Here is a 17,071-nt window from a genome sequence, read left to right as displayed (position 1 = left end):
TGAACCTTTTGGAAGGGTGGTATAAAAGTTTTAATAATAAATAAATAAACAAACAAACAAACAAACAAACAAACAATATTTTTAGTTATAATATTCAAGGACTCCGAATGGGCTTAGAGACATCTCTTCTTCAGCAACGGTTTGAAGTTAGTTATGTCAAGTTCATTTCATTCCTTATTGCATGTCACCAGGAACTGCTTGGTTAGCACAGTGCTGGATGTAGCAAGTATACCAACTCATACAGGGGCGTAACTACCATTAGGCAAGGGGAGGAGGCTGCCTGGGGGCCCCCACGCCTCAAGGCCCCCCCCAGAGGCAAGTCACATGACTATATATTGTGAAGTAAGTGTGTGTGTGTGTGTGTGTGTGTGTGTGTGTGTGTGTGTGTGTATCAGTGAGGGGCCCATTTTAAAATTTTGTGTCTGGGCCCACTCCAGTCTTTTACGCCCCTGAACTCATAAGATGCATGAAACTTTTATTTTTTTAAAAATGTATCTAAAATGTATCAAAACATAGCATTCAATAATTATGCTAGTTAGTCAGTATCCCATATCTTACTTAGCCATTCTCAAATGGCTCTCCCCACTGGGAGAGTGCCTTCTCTGGACAATCAGTAGGATTAATTTACTGCAGGATTGTACCACAAATAATTGCTTTGAGAATGATTAAGAGTCTGAACAGATAGGAATGTATAGTTTGCTGATGTGTCCCGAAGGAGGTGCTTGCATCTATCTCTCTTCATCTTTGCATTTCCTTTCCTTTCCCTCCCCCCTGTGTTTACATTGTCAATATTTATATTGTACATTCCTTGGAGCAGACACTTCGTTTTCCATATGTTACATTTAAAAACAGAGGCAAAAAGTGGGGGTGGGGGAGAAAGAGAAAAAAATAGCATCAATATAAGTGGGGAAAGAGATCTAAGATGCTAAAGCACTGATTTACTAGATTACTTCAATAACATTCCCTTAAAAATGACTAGCACATTTCAAGCTCTCACTCTTCTTCAGAGGCAGTGCTATATTTGGGTATTTTTCGCAACATACTCCTAGTCTCAGTAAGATTCCAAAAAAGAAACAACAACCCACATGCCCATTCATGGTGAAACAACAATAATGAAGCAGTTGTTTCAGTCCATATGAAACCAGTCTATAAGTTAGGCAGTATACAGTAATGAAATGACAAGTTCAAACATTTATCCTAAATCACTCAACCAGTTAATGGAACTTTTCACATACTGTTTTCCTTTAAGTTAAATATCAATACATCTCAGACAATGAAAACCTCTGTGGAATATTCAAGTTATCGCTGACAGATAGTGATTATCTTCATGCTTACGCCATATGTTCTTACAGAAATATGCAGAAGATAAATCAAATAAAGCTGCAGGGAACTGAAACAGGGACACCATTTGAGGTGAAAGGTGGGAGGCCCCTGCTCAGTGTTTCAGAACATCCTGATTATTCCTCAGGTTCTGCAGAGCTATTATTTTGCTATTACAAAACCATACCACTGTAGTAGGCACTAGGCAGTGGTTGACTTTAGGGATGTGCACAGAACTGGCTGGCCTGGTTCGGTTTGAGTTTGGACCAGACTCGAACCTGACTGGACCAGTTCAGTCCGGCACCCCTTTGAACTCCCCCCACCCCAGTTTGGTTCGATCTGGGGGGGGGGGGTGTTCATGAATTTTTAAATTTTTTTTAACAAATTTGTTTTACCCTTTCCCCCAAAGGGGAAGGTCCTCAAGGCGGCGGAGGCGTGTGTGTGTGTCCATGGATGTTCCCCCTCTCCCTCTGGCCTCCGTTCTCACCCCCTCTGGCCCATTCGACCAGTTTTTCAGGCCTCTGTATTCTGGCACGGTGGCCATTTTGGATGCCACCACGCATGCTCAAATGGCCTATGCAGGCCTGGCATGACCCATTTGCATTTTGGACACCGCCACGCATGCACAAATGGGTCATGCCAGGCCTCACAGAGGCCATTTGCACATGCACGGCAGCATCCAAAATGGCCACCGTGCTGAAATACGGAGACCTGAACGGGCCAAAAAACCAGCCAAACTGGCTGGAGGGGCTGAGAACAGAGGCCAGTGGGGGGAGGGGAACCTCCGTGGGACACCCCCCCTCCGCCACCACCTCAAGGACCTTCCCCTTCAGGGAAAAAGGTAATTTAAAAAAAACTTTAAATAATAATTCACGAACCCACCCCCTTGGGTTCAGTCCGGGGCTGGACCAAACAGGTGGTGGTTTGGTTTGATGCCGAGCTGTCGAAATGAACCAGCTTGACGTCAAACCCATTTGATGTCGAGCTGGTTCGCACATCCCTAGTTGACTTACTTCAGACCATTCTGCTTTGGTCTTAGCTGTACTGTGGGAACATGTTTTGATCACAGCTATAAAATTATGTGACAGTTTCTCAGAACTGTCTTTTCAAAGTTGAAACAATATGCTTGCATTTAAAAATTATTTTCTGTGCAATTTGCTACTTTTAAAATTATGCTACTTTAAAATAGTTTTATGTAAAATATACTTTTTATTCTAAGTAAAAAGTGATGCCACTTTTTAATTAACAAATCAAACAGGCCTATGAATGAAATATAATGGCAAAATAAAAATCCATTAAAATCATTAAGAAAGGTCAAAAAGGATCTGTTTGTCTTCAGTTGGTAATTTTGCTATAATAATGAGGTATAAAAATGACAGAAAATCATAACAAATGTTTTTAACACAGACAAAATGCTTGCAATTTATTCTTGAAGATTATAAACAGCATGCCTGTGGATCTTGCTGAGTCCAGAGGTATGCCTACTGTATTTACTTCCAACTCTTTAAGGAATTCAGAAATGGTGCTGCTGAATACATATAGAAATATGGATGAACAGAGTTATTAAGAGAACTATGCTTTAACACACACACACACACACCCCCCCAATAATTGGGGTTGGAGTTTTTTTGCCCAACAAAAAATTCTGATATCATTTTCAATATTCTGGATTCTGCTTTGGCTTCCAGGAAGTTTTTTACACTGGACTTCTAAAGTCCTTTAACTCGCATCTCCTCTGGAATGGAGGGGGTGCATTCACATATTGACCAGATTTACCCCCAAGTCCATGCAAATTATTGGAGAGCAGTTCACACACAATTCAGATTGTTCACAGCACATTAGAATGTAGCTCAATTTAAATCCGGGGTAAAAAAAACCCCCACTATTTGTGTCGGGGTGTTTTTTTTTTTGACAACTTCAAGTTCACAGTAAAGTTGCCGTAAAGCCTGCTGTGTGTAAAAGTCCCAGGTCTACTTAAGTGTCATATCACTCCATTGCCCTTTTAAAACAAGGTTTGGGAGTGTGTGGCAATTTGGGTGAACATTTGCCTTTTTCACAAGTGCTAAACACTGGGTCAACACTTTCAACAAGCTGGAGTCAAAACTGTCCACCACAACTACAAAATCCATCTCCTGGTCAGTCATCAGCTGCTCAGGCCCCATCAATCTGTATGTGAAGTTGGGTATTTTGCCCCAATGTGCATCACAGTACACTTGTTTACACTGAATTGCATTTGCCATTTTGTTGCCCACTCATCCAGTTTGGAGATCCTTTTGGAGCAAAACAGACTGGAGCTCACAGTCTGTTTTGGATTTTACTACCCTGAATTGTTTAGTGTCATCTGCAAATCTAGCCACTTCACTGCTTACCCCAAATTCTAGATCATTTACAGAAAGAATAAATGTAAAGCATAGTTCCCAGTACAGATCCCTGGGGGACCCCACTTCTTACTTCCCTCCTTGTGAAAACTGTCCATTATCCACACACTCTGTTTCCTGTCCCTCAACCAGTTAACAATCCGCAGTTGAACCAGTCCCCTTATCGCATGACTGCAAAGTTTCCTTACGAGCTGTTGAAAAGGAATTTTACATTTTGCTTCAGCTAACTGAGGACATTTTGGTGTGAAGATACATATCAGTAGTAGGATTCCAGGCTGGGGTCTGTCAGGGATCAAGTGGTGTGGGGGAAACTGTTCACCTAGAAGTTTTTCACACAGGGCTTTAAAAGCCTTTTAGCTCACATCTCCTCAGGAATGGAGGGTGTGCGTTCACATATGGGCAGATTTAATCCTGAAGTCCCTGCGAGCTATTGGGGAGCACTTCACACACAATTCGGGTTTTTCACTATGCATTAGAGTTCAACCCTATTTATATCCAGGGTAAAAAAAATCTGGGGATAACTTTGAGTTCACAGTAAAGCCTCCCAGAAAACTTGCAGTAAAATTTGCTGTGTGGAGAACTCCCTGATGACTCAGAGGCTTTGAAGGAGCTTGATGGGGGGGAATAGGAGGCAATGATCCAGGATTGAGGACATGCACACTTCTTTTGGCAATGCTTGTGGACTGAGCTTTTGCAGGGCTGAAGGTATCCCAGGAGAAGGAACTTTCCCTGAGGAGACGGCACAAGCCCAAGGACTGACTGGTGCTCTACTTGGGCTGCTATTGTGAATGGTAGGAGATTACAATGCAGAAAAACCTCCCTGCTCCTTTCAACCTACTCTGGAGGCAACTGAGGGAGGCTCACTAGGAGAACCAGGTGACACCACAAGGTCGATCACTAGGTTTTTTGTGGTTTAAAAAAAAAATATTTTTCAGGAAAAAATTATCAGAGTGGTCTACAACACACAAACACACACACACACCCCAGATACAAGATACAATAAACAGCACAGCATGTAGTTTAAGATAGAATTAGGGGCATAGCTTATGCTGTCTCTTTAAGAGCAAAGCCCATGAGGCCTCAGAATGATAAAAGCCAAAGTGAGGGAATTGAGGAAACCTTTCAGTTTTGCAGCAGAAGCCTGTTTGAGCTTCTGGGATCTCTTCCTGGCTCAGTTAGCTCTTCCTCCTCCCTGCCAAAATCTTTGCCTCTTATTTTTTATGCACTGGGTTATTTCAATTAGTTGTAAGCAATTAATAGCTAAGTTATTAGGCTTCATGTACATGGCTGTTTTCACATATCAAATATTATTAATATAATAAATATTAATAAAATAAAATAAAATAATAATAATAAGAAGAAGAACCTGGAAGAGAAAGAACATTACAAATACTTGGGCATTCTCCAGGCTGATAACATTGCACACGCTGAAGTTAAAATAAAAATTGGAAGTGAATACATCAGGAGAGTTAGAAAAATCCTAAATTCCAAACTCAATGGCAGGAATAACATACACGCCATAAACACCTGGGCTAACTATGATCAGATACACTGCAGGAATAATAGAATGGACCCAGGCAGAGCAAGAGACGCTAGATCGTAAGACCAGGAAAATCATGATCATCAATCATGCTCTGAACCCCCGCAGTGATGTAGATAGGCTCTACCTCCCTCGTAGCTCAGGTGGAAGAGGAATGCTGCAAGTCCATCAAACTGTAGAGGAGAAGAAAAGAGGCCTTGAAGAATATATCAAGGACAGTGAAGAAGATGCACTTCAAATGGTCAATAACAAGAAACTATTCAACACCAATGAAACAAAGCAGGCCTACAAGAAAGAACAAGTCAAGAACCGAGCAGGAAAATGGAGAAATAAGCCCCTGCATGGTCAATATTTGCACAATATAACTGGAAAATCAAACATCACCAAGACCTGGCAATGGCTTAAGAATGGCAACTTGAAGAAAGAAACAGAGGGTTTAATACTGGCTGCACAAGAACAGAAACTAAGAACAAATGCAATAAGAGCAAAAGTAGAAAAAGACACAACAAACAGCAAGTGCCGCCTTTGTAAAGAAGCAGATGAAACAGTGGACCACCTGATCAGCTGTTGTAAGAAGATCGCACAGACTGACTGCAAACAAAGGCATAACAAGGTAGCAGGGATGATACAGTGGAACATCTGCAAAAAATACAAGCTACCTGTAGCCAAAGATTGGTGGGACCATACAATTGAAAAAGCTGTAGAAAACGAAGATGCAAAAATATTATGGGACTTCCGACTACAAACAGACAAACATCTGCCACACAATACACCAGATATAACTGTAGTCGAGAAGAAAGAAAAATAAGTTAAAATAATCAACATAGCAATACCAGGGGATAGCAGAATAGAAGGGGGAAAAATAGAAAATATCACAAAATACAAGGATCTACAAATTGAAATTGAAAGGCTGTGGCAGAAAAAGACCAAAATAATCCCAGTGGTAATTGGCAGCCTAGGTGCAATTCCAAAACAACTTGAAGAGCACCTCAACACCACAGAGGCCACAGAAATCACCATCAGCCAATTACAAAAAGCAACTTTACTGGGAACAGCCTATATTCTTTGATTATATCTATAACAGCAACAACATTGATAATAAAATTCAGCCATCCCAGGTCCTTGGGAAGGACTCGATGTCTGGATAAAACAAACCTGGATAAAACACCTGTCTGACTGTGTGAATAGATAATAATTATTACATTTATACATCCCATCCAAAGCCACTGGGCGGTGCACAACAAATATAGGTGCAAAGGAAGATCCTCACTATCCCAGGTGGTGCTTTCCACAGATATTGGGGGGGGGGAACTCTCCTCAAAACATCTATAACCAAACAATATATTCTGCTATTCACTCTAAGTGCACAATAAATATGAAAGGTGCCTTGCCAAACAGGTGTAAAGCAAACTTATGTTAGCTTTAAGTATGGAGGATATGCTTTCCATCACTTTTTCTAAAATCACTTAAAAGTTTAAGATGCTCTCCTAGCTTGAATTAGTTAATTTTTTAAATAAAAAACCACACAAAATGATTACTTTCAGAATTATGCTGAGAAAATTAGGAGATTGCAATCCCACACTTAGAAGATGGAAGACACTTACATAGAGTTTTTGATGTAAAAAATCTAGTAAGCCCCTGGTGGCGCAGTGGTAAAACTGCCGCCCTGTAACCAGAAGGTTACAAGTTCAATCCTGACCAGGGGCTCAAGGTTGACTCAGCCTTCCATCCTTCCGAGGTCGGTAAAATGAGTACCCAGAAATGTTGGGGGCAATATGCTAAATCATTGTAAACCGCTTAGAGAGCTCTGGCTATAGAGCGGTATATAAATGTAAGTGCTATTGCTAGTAATGCTTATATGAAAATGCTCATTCATTAAAACCAATAACCAATCTATTGGTTTATACCATATACTGTAAGCAAAGTTAGCTGTACCAATATGCTTGGCATTATAAGGATGGTTTGTATCCTTATAAGCAATATTATACAACTATATTATACAACTGTATGTACATAATGGTGCATGCATCTGATTGAAATGTAAGCACTATAGGCAATTATATACATCTAGCATTAAGTTATTTTTATCATTTATGAGTGAGTCTTCAAACACAGCAGAAATATGACTTAATGAATTATGCTTATTCAATAAAGCAAACAGAATTTGTGCTGTAATCAAGGTATTATAGAACTGTCATCTTTGGATGAAGAATCCAAACACTTGAAGAAATACATTTTTCAAACACTTGAGAAAATAGTAGATTTTAATAATTCATTTCATTATCTGGAAGTGGTTGCATTTTAAGTGGGCCCCCAATGCAAGCTACCGTATTTACCCGGATCCAAGATGATTTCCCCCCAAGCTCTTTAACAACATACTGTAAACTGGAGCTGACAGGAAATCAGAGATGCTAGCAGTCTATGCAGTACTGGTACCCCCTGCCCTAAGGGAAGCCAAGCCCTGGCAGTGACTTATACAGCAGCTGGGGTATATATTCAGTCCCAGGGATCACCATGGCACTTTCCAGACTGGACCAGCTGCTCATTAGCAATAAAATGCCTCTGTTCGGGCAAGTCACATTCGGGTCGTAAACAGCAGGGCGGGGGAGCAGTCACACAGCAACTAACAACCCGAAAAAACAGCAACTTTTTCACACCGGATACGCAATGTCCTTGCTCTATATCACAGCGATTAAATTTGCAACAAGGCTTTGGAAGTGTGAACGGCACCCTGCTGTCCATGTAGGGACTGCGGTGTCACAACACAGGAAGTGTGGAAGCACACTTCCAAGATTCGTCCTGACACCACTGTAGGGAAAAGCTCCCATGCATAATTCCCAACTGCCATCTCATCCATTGCCAAGGAAAGCTCATCTGTCTCCTTTAAGGGAAACCAAGCCCTGCGCTGCTTTCTCTACAGATAGCTAGGATGCTGGGGTGGGGATGTGGGGTGGGAGATGTGTGAGGAGAGTGCTTTCAGTGGCACTTACAAGCCTGAACACACCAACTTCACATATACACTGATGGGATCTGAGCTGTCAGTGACTGACCAGGAGAGAGATCTTGGGGTCATGGTAGACACCTCACCAAAAGTGCCAACTCAGTGTGTGGCAGCTATGGAAAAGGATGATTCCATGCTAGGAATAATGAGGAAGGGGGTTGAAAATAAAAATGCTAATATTATAATGCCCTTATAAAAATCTATGGTGTGGCCACATCTGGAGTACTGCCTATAGCTTTGGTCACTGTATTTTAAGAAGCATATTGTAGAACTGGAAATGGTGCAGAAGAGGGTAACCAAAATGATCAGGGGCCTGGAGCACCTTTCTTATGAGGCTAGGCTACAGCATCTGGGGTTCTTTACCTTGGAAAAGAGACAACTAAGGTTAGACATGATCGAGGTGTATAAAATTATGCATGGAGTAGAGAGGGTGGACAGAGAGAATTTTTTTCCGTCTCTCACAGCACTAGAACCAGGGGTCACCCCATGAAACTGAAGGTTGGGAAATTTAGCACCGACAAGAGGAAGTATTTTTTTACACAGAGCATAATTAATCTATGGAATTCCTTGCCATGGGATGTGGCAATGGCCACCAGCTTGGATGGTTTTAAAAGAAGCTTAGACAGATTCATGGAGGACAGGTCCATCAATGGCTACTAGTCTGGTGGCTGTGGGCCATCTCCAGCCTCAGAGGTATGATGCCTCTTAATACCAGTTGCAGGGGAGCAACAGCAGGAGAGATGGCATGCACGTGCCTCTTGCCTGTGGGCTTCCCAGAGGCATCTGGTGGGCCACTGTGTGAAACAGGATGCTGGACTAGATGGGCCTTGTGCCTGATCCAGCAGGGCTGCTCTTATGTTGTTGCCAGGCTCACACAGTTTGCCATGAATATGCCACTGGTTACATCTGAGCATACCCCTGCTAACTGGGCAAAGAGGCACCTTTTACCATGGTGATTCTCTTTATTTAGCAGGGGGAGAGTAACTGGCCCTATCCACCCCCAGCACAGTACTTCCAGTGACTGTTGCTGGTGTGTGTTCTATGTTTCTTTTTAGAATGTGAGCCCTTTGGGGACAGGGAGCCATCTTATTTGTTTTATTTCTCTTTGTAAACCTCCCTGAGCCATTTTTGGAAGGGCGGTATAGAAATTGAATTATTATTATTATTATTAATAATAATAATAATAATAAATATGCAGAGAATCAGACCAGAGTAGTCAGCATATACAAAAGGTGATGGGATGCAGGCTTTGCTCCACACCTCTAACAAGCCTCTTGTAGATAAGACAATTCAAAAATATTTCACTTCCTTCCACTTAACGTCTTGGTGAGTAATGCCAGAGAGAGACCCCACCCTCCCATTTCTATTCAGATCGCTAGTGTAGAGAAACCCCTATTGAGCACCCTTTAAGTATAACACCCCAGTGATAACAGCCAGGATGCAATCCAATCAAGAGTAAAATCATGCCTTATATGGAACAAGTACTCAAAATATTTGACTTCCCACCACTCATGCCTCCAGTTATGTTTTTGTCTATAAAAAAAGCTGGCCAATCGCTGCCGCTCTATGTGGCGCGGCTCGTTTGCCCCAGCCTCCTCAGCAGAAGCACGTGACACCGGGAGCTTGCTCCCATTCGCCCAATGTGGCTCTGGGGGCGGGGCCGGAGCAGGTGTGCAGCCAGCGTGCCTGCGCCCGCCCAGTCCAGCTCTAGGCAGGGCACCCCCCTCCCAACCCTAGGATATAAACTGGGCTTGGCTGGTCGCCGACAAGGGGCCGGGCGGGAATTTTGGGGGTCTACACTTGATTTGTCATTGATGTATGCCTTTTTTCACCTGCCCCAGGCTATATTGGGGGTCCTAGGAGTTAGCTAGAGGCTTAGTTGCTTACAGTTTGGGCCACTTTGTCATGGGTTTGGCAGGTACAGTGTGGTAAAGAATGGGTGAATAATTGGTGCATCACCTTAGGTAAGCGCTTGGCTTCAAGGAGGAGTTGCTGATCCCCTGAGGCTTGACAGATCGGGGATGCAGCTCAACTCCTACCTTGCTGCAGGCGGCATCCTTCTGTATGGCTTGACAGCGTCGGAGGGGTGGCGTCGACAGCAGGGAGCTGACATTAGGTCGGCTGAGAAGGGCGTTCCCTCCAGACAGTGGCAGATTCGCCTTGAGCCAAGGTGCCAGCGCCCTAGGCATTTAGAAAAGGGCGGCCACTCGCTTGGCCGGTCTGTGAGTGCCTGCACAGTTGGGGGGGTGGAGCACCAATCCTAACCTCAGTACCTCACAAACCCACTGCAACTGGAATATTAATAAAGTGGCGAAATTACCCAAAGTAACGTGTGTCCGTGTCTCCTTGGGTCTGGGTGCAACCTCTCCCACAAGGGAATCTTGCTCTTGCAACTCCCTTGCACTCCACCTTCCTTGCCTCGTGCTCGAGCCACCCCTGGAAAGAAGGACCCCACAGGTAGCCGTGAAAAACATCTTTGCTCTATCTCTTTTTCTGAAACCTTTCACCCCAAACCCCTGCCCCCCATCCTAGCACTATAACATGGCAAATATATATTAGGAGCAACCTAAACCATTACCAGAGAGTCTGCAAACTCTCTGTTTTTAGCAATATTGCTAGGTGTGAATCCTTGCCTTCATCACCCTCTTTTCTCATTCTGTATCCCTATTTCCCCTCAATAAAGCAACTCTTTATTTGAAACACATTTCAAGCCATGTGTCTATGTTCTTTTGTTTCCTTCCAGTGCATCCATACTAAGATCAACTTTCCCTAGTATTTTAAGACAGCTGTATACCAGTTTGTACCCATCTGAAGTAATTTCCCCCACTTTAAGCAAAGCATAGTTACAAAGGGTGGTTACCACCACACTTCAGAGCAAACCTGGTAACAATGTTCCTTAATAAAGTATAGTAGTTGCTTTTTCAAACCCAGCACCTTGTGCTTCACTTCTTCATTTCAGTTGGCAGCATATGTTTTGGCACCCACTGCTCTATAGAGTGGAGCTACAAAGTAACTTCATTTCATTCTAAAAGCACATATACGTCTTTGTTCAAAGCCTATTACAAGTAGGAAGGAAAAGAGCACAAAATCCCTTTAATATTAACGTTACTGAAAATGTAACATTCCATATTACCAAAAAAGGTGAAAAAGTAGTACATAGTTTAAACAGCTCAACTAATATGGGATGGATTTCTGGACTTTTTAATATTAAAGATGTTATATATTGCTTTGTTCATTATTTTAGAAATAAATATGAAAGACAAGATATTAACTAAAATAATGTCCCAAAATCACAGATGTCAGTGGGAATTTCAAAGTTCCATGGGTTATGGAGAAATGAAATTATTTTTCACTTAAACTAAATTAGTTTCAGCTCATGTGACATTACACCTTAATGACGGTTGTCTCATTTCTCTTGTACTATTGATATATTCTTGATTTAGAAAGTGCCTTTCTTTTGAAAGAAGATGGGAAATGACACTTTTTATTATGTCAATGTAGAAAATGAGTTGTCAGATATAATCACCACGCAAACAATTAAACATTGATGGCTAAGTGACACAGAATTCTAGTATAACATTTGAGAATTCCAGTTTTTCAGTAATGGAAACTGTTGCCATTATAGTCCCAATTAAGCAAGGACAAGGTTTATATACCACACGCAATTAATTTAAAAGGAATTTGAATAAACAAGAATTATCTTTTGAAATTGCATGAGTTTTCCAATTAAGGCAAAAGCAAAGAGGGTGGGGGGAAATCGCAATAGTGTAATGCTCTGCAACACTTTCATCTCAAGAGCTCTGCAGCTAGTGGATCTCCCATGTCAGCATGCTGTGGGGTTTGCAAACTTCTGACAGGAGGCTGCTCTACTGAGCAACATCACATAGTATTCTGCTCCTAGTGGAACCACCCAGACTTAATTGGTTTAGGAAAGACCATAGATCAGAGAAAAATTGTCTGCACTCTGCAGCATCAATGGCCAATTTCTTAATCAGGGGCAGGGGTAGTTCTTAATAATCTAAAATCACACCATGTAAGAACTTCTTGAGAAGTAAATAAATAAATAAATCTTGATTTCACATATTGCTCTCTTATTTGTTCTCTACTAACTTTCTGAATACCAAATCACAAGTGAAAACTAGGTTCAAGGTTAAGCAAATTCTAAAGATCTAGTTACGACAAGGTGACTTTTTAAAAATAAGGCAGTCGCATTTGGAAAAAAAGAGCTGTTGGTTTTGAGGAACATTGCGCAAAGTAGAGTCTTTTCCAGTATGAAAGCAGAACTGGCATCTGTAGCAGCTATGAGGAAATGGAGGAATTATTTCATTACTTATTGTCATGCACCTGTGAGATTCTAGAGAAGAGTTATTGATCTTGATCTTCTTAAGAGTATTTATGTACCATCTTTCAACAAGTTTTTCAGTGGAGTTTTCAAATAAAAGCATAAGACCATCACACCATTCTTAAAACAGGTAAGAACAGCAGCACAATTAAAATGTAAAGAAGACCTGGGAGAATAAAAAGCCCAAAAGGATAACAGGTGCCAAGGTGAGTTTCTCTGGGGGAGGGTGTTACACAAACATGATCCCTGGCATGGAATGACATTCTTGAACATTCTCACCAGTGTCATTTCCAGCTAAGGACAAGCCCCACAGGGCATCTCCCCTTATTAGTGAGCCCTCCCCACTGCTGGTGACTCCCTCCACTTTTACAAAGTTAAAGCTTTTTATTTTATGTTAAAGTTTGGAAAGGGAAAACTGGCAAGGAGATGGCTAGCAGCAGGGGTAATCCCATTTTAAGTGAGACCTAAACTTGAAAGGTTTTGGATCTAACTAGAAATGTGGTAACACTTTTCAAATGGGAGGATCAAGGGAGCATTTTTGTGTCCCAGCACCCCCATATGAAGTTTGACTTCATCTTTACAAGAGGTAACCGATTAGGCAGTGGGTGAATGTCTTGCTTCAGGTAGTGGACTGGGGGCCACAAGGACAATGTTATCGCCTGTGACCACAGGCATAATTGCTGCATGATACATACATTCACATCCCCCCTCCACCCGCTTAGTTCAAGGAAAAGTGTCCTATGTGAGTAGACAAGCTGAGGGGAAGAATGGAGTAGGGCGCAACATTCATTCCAGGTGGTGAGAAGGCTGAGCAGGACTTCATGATCTACTGGTGGGATCAAAAGGAAGAGCCACATATTCAAAACAGATTCTGTTACTAAGTTGCTTTGTTTTCCTCTGTACCCACATCCGTTCTCTTTCTAAACACTTCTATTAGTTGTGCTGGGTTTATATCTTCTAATTTGATTATTTCCAGAAGGGATAGCAATGTTAATCCGTTGCAGCAAAACATAAGAGTATATTATAGCATATAATAAATGTATAAGACTAATAAATGTATTTCAACTTACATTTCATGGATCAGAATACTTCATCAGATCCATGAAACATCATCCTCAATTAGATGGCATATGTACATGTGCATATAGATGTGTATGTGAACATGAAGGCTACAAAGATTCTGCAATTTGATGTTTTTTCATTTGTAAGTATTTAGTACAGAAAAGATAAACAGCTTTGAATAGACAAGGGTCATTCTGTAATTTTGAAACTACCAGTTAATCAAGGAAAGGCATGTAATTCTATCTCTTCTTTCATCTTAAACAACAGTGTGACTGCAGCCAAGAAAAACAAACAACAACAACAGATGATTGAGTGTTTTCATATCTTGCATACTCTTGCAAAGAAGTTAATTAAATGTTTTCAGAATGTGAAATACTATCCGTGCAGCCATTGGGTTGGGGAAAATCTTGGATTGTTTTATTGAGAACATGACAAAACCTCTTGCAGATCAAAAGAATGTGTTTATGTGATCCAACGAAACAGTTTGATGCCTCACTATGCAAACAAGTTAAGTCAAATGGTTAGAGCTCTACTTTTGACAAGTGACTGGAGCATATGGCAGCTGCGGCCAATCAAAGCATGAGAAAGCACTACTCTAGTGGTTGCTCCAAATGCCTTGATGTAGTTTTGCTGTTGCTCTAGTTAGCCAGGGAGCCAGCAGCGGTACAGCGTGAGGGAGGCAGGCAGGGTTCAGGCCTTCCTTCAAGAAAAAACCAGTGTGCCACCCAGTTGTGCCACAAACCACTGCTGTTAGTGCTATGTTTGGTATGTGTGCTACTGCTGAGCATATACTATTACAGTGTTTATTCACAGCCCTTGTATCTAACAGACCAGTACCTACACATGATCTATAGGAGACAACTTCATTTATTGATGGTTAAATTTTTATACTCCCTTTCATTAAAGCAATCTCAAGGTGGTTTCCAAAATGGATCGAATCCAAAACTGATCAAATCGCCTTATCCTGATTGGCAATCCTACTGACCAACAGCACCTCCTACTGATCTTGAGCTGCTCCTACAAGAGGGGCCTCAGTGAAGACACTGAAGTTCCCCAAGACAATAAGCTTGTCCCAAACCACCCCTGCTAGCTCAGGTAGGGAGAATGAAGTGCAGCAACAGAATCCCCAGCCTACCTCAGAGGCCCACCCTCAAGGACAAACACTTGGAATTCTGAGAATGCCTAACCAGGCACCTAGAAAGAGGAAAGGTCTCACAATAAATGACCACCACGCCCCCCTACCCGACCCTCAAGGTGAGGCTACTGTAGGATCAGAAAACCTGGAGGACAAAGCTGAGAGAGGCCAACCCCGCCCAGCTCATCATCATGCCTGGATTCAATCTCAGTTTATTAGCTCACATCCAATCTGCCTCCAGCCCTAGATTCAGGACATCCACTGCCTCTCCAGGATCATGTGACAGGGCATTCAGATTCAGGACATCCACTGCCTCTCCAGGATCATGTGACAATGAAGCCCTGCAGCAGAGGGAGAGACCACCTGCTTCCCAGACAGCCCCCAGGGTGAGAGACTTGTGTTGGCTGTCTTCTGCTGCTGTTGAGTGCCTGCCTGCAGGAGAGGGAGAGGGTGAGATCATCTGCCAGCCCCTTGCCTGTCCTGTGGGACTGTGGCCTCTGGCAGTGGCTGCTTTTCAGGATCAGGGCCCAGGAGTGACTCAGCAGTCCCTGCTTTCCATCTGACCAGGGAGATCATCTCTGACTCTATAAGGGATGCTGCCTGTGGTGGCGGGCCAGCCACCGGGGGTTGCCCCTTTGGGGGAGCCACTTCAGGGGCCAGCCAGGGCCAGGTCTCTTGGTTCAGGTATTTGTATGTGGTGGGCATTTAATAATGGGGTTTCTGTTTTAATTAGTCCTGGGTGAGGATCTTTTAGTATGTGTCTGGGCTTACCTGGAGATGGGGAGACAGGGTGTGTGTCCACTGACTGTCGGGCGGCAATTCCGGCGGTGGTGGGGAACAGAAAAAACAACATTGGCAGTTCAGCAGGCCATTACAGGGGAAAGTGACATAGAAATGTAATACCTGTTTCCCCTTCTGACTGTCCTGCTAGCTCTTTGACCTTGGGGAGCAGTGCCCACCACCCTTGGAACCTCACCTTGCTCTTCTGTAATGCCAGGTCAGTCCAGAACAAATCAGAAACCATGCATGATTTGATTCTTGATGAAGGTGCCGACCAGGTATGTATTACAGAGACCTAGTTGGGGGAGGCTGGGGGCCCAGTGTGGTCCCAGCTTCTCCCTCCACGGTACTGTGTTGAGGAGCAAGTGAGGGAACGGGGAGGTGGAGTGGCTGTGGTCTATAAGAATAATATCTCCCTTACCAGGATCCCTGTTAGAGTGTCAGACCATATAGAATGTGTGTACTTTCGTTTGGGGACCAGGGATAGACTGGGGCTTCTGTTGGTGTACCGATCGGCCCGTTGCTCAACAGAGTCCCTAACTGAGCTGACGGACTTGGTCTCGGGTTTGGTGTTGGAGTCCCCCAGGCTTGTGGTGCTGGGTGACTTCAATGTTCATTTCGGGACCAATTTGTTTGGGGAGTTCATAGCGGCCATGATGACTATGGGCCTATCTCAAGTGGTCTCGGGACCGACACACATTGCAGGTCACACGCTTGATTTGGTCTTTCATTCTGATCAGGGTGGTGTTCAGTGGGTGGGGACTCCTGTGATTTTGCCCAGAAACATATAGGCAGCCATTGTAACTCCTTCAGTACAGGAGTAATATGGTCTCTCCTAGATGACCCAGAGACCAGCCTGGCTGCTGCATTCTGTACCAACTGCACTTTCCGGACTACATACAAGGGCAGCCCCACATAGAGCGCATTACAGTAATCCAGTCTGGAGGTTACCAGCAGATGTACCACTGTTATGAGGTCGTCTTTCTCAAGAAACAGACACAGCTGGTGTATCAGCTAAAGCTGATAGAAGGTATCTCTGTCCACTGCCTCAACCTGGGACACCAGGGAGAGACTTGGATCCAGAAGCACCCCCCAGACTGTGTACCTGTTCCTTCTGGGGAAGTGTGACCCCATCCAGAACAGGCAGATCAAAATCGTCTCTCGAGTTTCGACCCCGCACAATGAGTACCTCCATCTTATCTGGACTCAGTCTCAGTTTGTTATCCCTCATCCAGCCCATTACCGACTCCAGCCAAGCATTTAGGGAGGTTATGCTCTCTCCCAATGATGCTGACATGGAGAAATAGATTTGGGTGTCATCAGCATACTGATAACACCCTGCAACAAATCTCCTGATGATCTCTCCCAGTGGTTTCATGTAGATGTTAAACAACATCGGAGACAATACGGAGCTCCGAGGGACACCATACAAAAGTTCAGATTTTGAAGAACAACAGTCTCCAAGGGATACCATCTGGGACCTGCCCAAGAGGTAGGAGCAGAACCACTGCAG

At 43.1% G+C, this 17,071-nt stretch overlaps 1 protein-coding gene across 17 annotated transcripts in view; it reads right to left on the bottom strand.

The window, feature by feature from the left end:
• Positions 1-17,071, bottom strand: part of CHRM3 (cholinergic receptor muscarinic 3) — a 417,691-nt gene that overhangs the window by 125,530 nt on the left and 275,090 nt on the right. The window contains exon 2 of one of the 17 annotated variants that reach the window (XM_053300754.1): positions 10,560-10,675. The exons of 15 other annotated variants lie outside the window; for them this stretch is intronic. The gene's annotated coding sequence lies outside the window, so the exon portion shown is untranslated. Of the gene's footprint in view, positions 1-10,559; positions 10,676-15,549; positions 15,596-17,071 lie in introns of those variants that run through there. One more of the 17 variants, XM_053300791.1, reaches the window with a different exon arrangement.

Source organism: Hemicordylus capensis, chromosome 1 (genome assembly GCF_027244095.1).
Source record: "Hemicordylus capensis ecotype Gifberg chromosome 1, rHemCap1.1.pri, whole genome shotgun sequence".
NCBI lineage: Eukaryota > Metazoa > Chordata > Lepidosauria > Squamata > Cordylidae > Hemicordylus > Hemicordylus capensis.
Note: the sequence above shows the minus strand (reverse complement) of the source record. Positions and strands in the feature narration are given on the sequence as shown.